The sequence below is a fragment of the Phoxinus phoxinus genome, assembly GCF_949152265.1.
Source record: "Phoxinus phoxinus genome assembly, chromosome: 24".
Taxonomy (NCBI): Eukaryota; Metazoa; Chordata; class Actinopteri; order Cypriniformes; family Leuciscidae; genus Phoxinus; species Phoxinus phoxinus.
In genome coordinates this window covers 5,301,625-5,307,846 of record NC_136899.1, presented here as the reverse complement: position 1 = coordinate 5,307,846, position 6,222 = coordinate 5,301,625, and the positions used below count along the sequence as shown (strand labels likewise).

Genomic DNA, 6,222 nt, shown 5'->3' with positions numbered 1-6,222 from the left:
TCCACATCACAGCGCAAATAACTTCATGATGTTTTGTATCTTGCAGTCACACTGCGAAAAGCTCATTTTTTAATTGTGCCAACGAAACAAACATGCACATAATTTAATTCCTGACTGGCTGAGTTTGGAGTACATCATGGACTCTGTTGTGGGCAACAGCAGAATGAGTTGATTTTAATTGGTTTCACTTTTTGTCAGGAAAAGAAAGACCCACCATTTGAAGAGTAGCAGCAGAGAATCATCCATTCTCTTTCATTCCGCACCTACGAGCAGACAGCCAGAAAATAAAAATGAGGGATTAAATGCAAAAACCTTTATCGTTAGCTTCAAAGGGCAGATAAATACGAAAGTTTATCCTCTTTTTTGCCTCATTTTAAAAATAACGTCTCTTTGAAGGTGGCATTTGATGTTCAAATAATTATTCCTAATCAGACAATCCTCCATTCGAAACAGTGCACTACATTTCTTAATTTTGACTTCGTTGCCAGCGCACATTTAATTTGAATTTAATCTCTATAACAGTTCTGTACTTTTTTGCTGGATATTACACTTTTATCTGATTTCTAGACTTGCTTAAATGCTGAAGAAATACCTAAAGTTTTAGTTTAGAGGATAAACTCCAAACTCAAAGTTAGACTCAAAGAGACTATAGTGTTGCTGCTTAAAGGGAGAAATACATCATTAAAAAAAAAATTGTTCTTTTATCACATCTTAACCCGTATGTTTGGCTATTTAATTAATCATACAGTAGGCCTATGGTCTATCTATCATCTAAACAAAATATTTTTATTCAGCAAGGATGCATTAAATTGATCAAAAGTGACAAAGATATTTATAATGTTACAAAATATTCAAACAAATTATGTTCTTTTGAATGTTTCTATTCATCAAAAAAAAATCCTGAAAATTGTATCACAGTTTCAAATCAGCATATTACAATGATTTCTGAAGGATCATGTGACTAAAAACTCCTAAAATAAATGTAATTAAACTTTTTTTAAATAGCCTATTAAAACAGAAAAGTTATTTTATATTGTAATACTGTTTTTACTGTATATTTTTACAAATTATAGGTTTCTTTCAAAAACATGTAAAGAAAAAACTTATTTTATTTGTTTTTTATATATTTTATTTAATATATATATATATATATATATATATATATATATATATATATATATATATATATATATATATATATATGTTATTTTATATACCGATATATATATATATATATATATGTTATTTTATTTTATATACCGATATATATATATATATATATATATATATATATATATATATATATATATATATATATATATATATATAATTATTATTATGATTTTCATTATTTTTAATTTATTTATTTTATTTTAAATGTAAATTTATTTTATTTAAAAGTTAAAAAATATATATTAATACATTTAATTAAACTTTTTTTAAATAGCCTATTAAAACAGAAGTTATTTTATATTGTAATACTGTTTCACATTTCAGTTTTTACTTTATATTTTTACAAATTATAGGTTTCTTTCAAAAACGTTAAGAAAAAAATTATTTTATTTGTTTTTTTATATATTTTATTTTACGTTATTTTATGTTATTTTATATATATATATATATATATATTATATATATATATATATACATTAAAAAAATTCTTCTTTTTTTTTTTAAGTCTTCACTAGTTTGCATATTAAATGATGCCTAACAGGGAAACAGAAAAGATAGATGGATGTGCTGCTATCCACAACTGTGATGCTCAAACACTTGCAATTTAAACATCATTAATGTCAAACAACAGGCTCGACAGGCTCATCTTACCCGTCTAAGGCAACTTTACATACGCCTGCTTTGTCCTGTTCTAGAGACTGGGTCAGACCAGGAGATCCTGTTTAAAGAAAGACGTCTGTGAGTATGCAAAGAAAAATGGAGTCAAAATGACTGTAATTCAAAGTTACATTTTGTATCAAGTATACTTTCACATGCTACGGTTTAAATCAAACATAAAATCCATCAAACCTCAAGGTAAAGAAAGGAATATTGACGTCTAGATGCATTGGCATCACGGGCAGGCTACGCGGATATCGTGAAACACGCATGCATAAACATGACCTCTTTAATAGTGGCTTGTTTACCTTCCATCTGACAGGCGTCGAGAACACAAGACACATCCTTTCAGCCAGCTGTCAAACTATTTCTCTGCTGTCAAAATCACATTATAATCTCACCACGCGACGGCAGGAAACAATGCCGCCTTTTGAAAGGATGAGGACGCATCCAGAAGCTCTAAATATAACTCTGAAGCAGATACATCTAATAACCTCCACGGGTTGTAAGAGCACTTGAAACAAATTGGTTCCTTCCCTTCCTGCACATATCCAATCTTCTGCTCATGAATAAAGAAGTTCTTGATTTCCAGACTTGATGTTTTTAAGGAGAAGACAAGTCAAATGTTGAAAGCCAATCTGATCTCAGCGTTTCGATGGGTGGAAATCAAATCATTCCGTGGATCAAACTCCAGCTGTGTCAGATTTTCAACTAGCAAAACAAAGTTACGGCAAATTGAAAAGGATCTCTGCTCAACTATTTTCACTACTTTCCTCCGGTCGGCTGAGACTCCAGCTCTCAGAACTGACGGCATCAAAGCGACTCTCCGCTAAAGTCTCTGAAGATCCTTAGCTTTACTTTTCTTCATTTGGACCAGGTTCAGATGGCATACAATCTCTGTCATTTCAGTTTCTCCTCTGATGTTAATGCAGAAAACAGAATATTTCACACAGTTAATTGTTCTGTGGTGTTTGCTAAGGCAGTCGTCCCTATTGCACATGCTTATTACAGATTGAACAAAACCTTTAGTTTATTCAACACTCTTTCTGCATCATTTGTGATACGGACATGAATGATGCATTTTGAGCTTTTGAGGAGACCGATGATTTTATTATGAAGGGTTATTTTCTTGTTACGAAGACTACTTGTACGTATTTTTTCTAGGTGAAAAAAGAAGCAAAAAAAAAAAAAAATTTTTTTCATTTTTTCATGATTAAGCATTTCAATTAATAGTAAAATTCCATCAAATTGAATTAAATAATCCTTACATATTATTTAACTTAAATTTAAACATTTTCTTTTTTTCTTATTTTTTTATGAATACGAAACCACAAACTAAATGGTCCATTCCCTTGTTCGATGAAGAATTATACAACTTAACATTAACATTAAACTTTAGGTTTTTTTATTATTATGTAAGGATTATTCAATTCAATTTGATGGAATTTTACTATTACTTGAATGCGTAAATCTTGGGGAAAAAAATGAGTGAAGCAGCAACTTGCATTAATAATTCCCACACTTATGAATGTAATGGAAATAAACAGACTGGCTCTTAAAGATTTCTATGTAAATGATCATTATTGGCAACATTTTCTTTTGCATTCTGAACATTAATTTTTTGCATCACTCTTCTAATCACTTCTTCATGGCTCAAAAGTAGATAGTTGCGATCTTCTTCTCTTCCCTATTGTCACGTAAATCTGAGTGAAATTGCTTTTCTAACAAGAAAAAAAAAGGGGACTTGATTTTGTTAATCAGGAATTGATTGGAAGGTTGTGGTTCGCTATTGGTGGATCTCATGTGAGTGACAGGTTGCCCCGCCCTCACGCCAGTAAACACATCATCCTCAAAGAAAAGACACGTCGCTGCAAGAGGGAAGAGAAGTTATTTTTACTTTTCTGAGGAAACATGCATTTTATCCATTTTGATTTCATGGTGACTTTAAGCAAAGATCAAAGGTCATTTAAATTCTAGTCTAAACAGTTATAATTAGCTATTATCTGCATGAGTGCACCGCATATCTCGCATGCTCCATGTTCGAAATTGCCTGTTAATTCTGATCTCCATGTCACAGTTTAGCCGAGCCGGGACACGGAGACATCTTCTTCACAGTGAATGAACGTAGATGTTAAAGCCAGATTGAGCTGAGATTTGAGAGTTGATGGCTTTATAGAGCGTGTGAAGGCTGCAAGCTTTGCAGTTGATAAAGATTTCAAATGAATCAGGACTAAAGAAGAAAGGAGCAATGGATGATGGGTAGCTGAAGGTCACGCCAAAGTTGTTTTTTATCCTGCCAAGTCTACAATAATAATGCATTTCCAAGATATTCTATATATATATAAACAAACTTGAGCATTATATTACATGTATCAGCTACCCATATCCAGACTTTATGTCGAAGTAAACATGAATAATATTGAACGACTGTTAATGTCTTGTCTTCATGCATGAGTCAATGGCTTTTATATGAAAGGAAATATGGCACGTCCTTCCACAGCCTGTGCGCTTCCTTTCCCTGCTGAGAATCAGATGACTTCAGGAAAAACAACTCAACCCAACTCATTGTGTTATTCTGAAGATACTGAAGAGCCGCGGGTTTTAAAGAAGTTGTAAATGAATTCAGCATGCTGGTGGTCCGGCATGTTTTCAAAAAGCTATTGGGCCGACGTCACATTCAGTGTCCCCGCAGAGGATGCAATGGAGCGAATGTGGTTAAACTGGAGATTTGAACGAGAGCGCAGGACTCGAGACTCCCTACAGTGCTTTTATTTTACTTTGAAAATAGTTTGATTTACTTTTACTTCATATTTTCATAGACTGATAGTGGAATACAAATATTTCCCATTGGGCAGGTTAGAAGTCCATTATTGTAGGCAGAAGCCATGCTGAGAGGAGTACAAACAGTACATGATAAATGCCCCAAGCGTTCAGTCCGAATGAGCCACATTATCCCACTTTCATTATTCCTCCTAATGAATATGGATCTTACTTTCCATAATTTAGCTAAATGTGAATCAGAAGCAGCAGATGAAAAAGCCTGGTTAGTCATATGTAGTTCTGCCAGTGTTTTAACACTGAGCTCAAAGCAAAAAGAGGTTGAGGATTTAAATGCAACTCCAATATGAAGCAAAACAATTCCCTACACAGTAAGCAAAAAGCAGCATTTCATAAGAGTAGAATGAACAAATACTAAACATTCGTAATAAAAGTAATAGGTGAACAATACCTTGATGACCATCTGCATCCGCTGAGATTTTGAAGCGTCGACCCATAATCCCACAGCTGAGGATTCAAAAAGTTTCAGAAGTCAGATTCAAACTTTACATTCAATTTCTCTCATTATTTACTCAACCTGACATTGTTCCAAACCTGTATGCCTTTCTGGTAACACTTTACTTAAAGCCTTTATGGATATTGCATTATAAACGTATTTTTAATGCATTAATTATGCCTTGTAACGCACCTTATAATGCATTTTCTCATTAATAATTGTAACCACAGTTATAATACACTTTTAGAACGTATAATGCATTAAACCACAACAAACAACCAATTTCAGATGTAACAAGGGATCTGTGAATATAATGCATTTTAACTTATTATAATTACTTGTGAAAAGATATTGTGCATTATACCATACATTATGAATACCTTTATAATGCATTATACATACAGGCTTTAAGTATCTTTCTGTGAAACACAAAAAGAGACATTCTGAAGAATGTCCACGCTGCTCTTTCATTCATTTATGAAGCATAAAGTCACAGTGGCTGTCAACCTAAAAAGAAAAGAAAAAAGCTTTATAAAAACATCATAAAGTTTTCCATATGATCATGCACCATAAGTGCACTCTGAAAAACTGCGCATAATTTCTCACACCAAGTTCATCATGCATCAAATTTCAGCAGATTTCCCCAATAATCAGTCAAATCACTGTAAAAAAATTCTAACCTCCCCAACTCAAATTTTTCTAGTGACTGTTCACATCTAAATTTTTCAATTGGCCCAAGTGAAATTCTGTTTATTGATCAAATTAAATGTGCAGAATTTCACTTGGACCAATTGAAAAATGTAGATGTGACCAGTCACTAGACATTTTTGAGTTATAAATTTGATACTGTGATCTGAAAAAAGTGCACAGATTCTACACGAGCCTAAGACTTGCACTTTCGTGGGGCATTTAGTGCGATTTGACTTTTGACTTTTAGAGAGAGAAAAAAAAAACTGTGGAATTACACACATAACACTGAATTACTGTGAACTGACAATTTTCCAGCTATGACGCGCGGGATTCTCTGAGAATTTAATTAATTGCAATTAAATCCAAATGCTTGGGAGAATTGGGCGCTTTTATTTAAAAGGAACTGAAAATTGCAGCATAATGAACGC

The 6,222-nt window shown here is 32.7% G+C and overlaps 1 long non-coding RNA gene across 1 annotated transcript; it reads right to left on the bottom strand.

The window, feature by feature from the left end:
• Positions 1-214: 214 nt before the first annotated feature.
• Positions 215-5,171, bottom strand: LOC306993032. Its single transcript, XR_013796392.1, has 3 exons — positions 5,060-5,171; positions 1,825-1,891; positions 215-263 (listed from the first exon to the last, which is right to left on the bottom strand). It is a non-coding gene; the product is annotated as an uncharacterized lncRNA (long non-coding RNA).
• Positions 5,172-6,222: the final 1,051 nt, after the last annotated feature.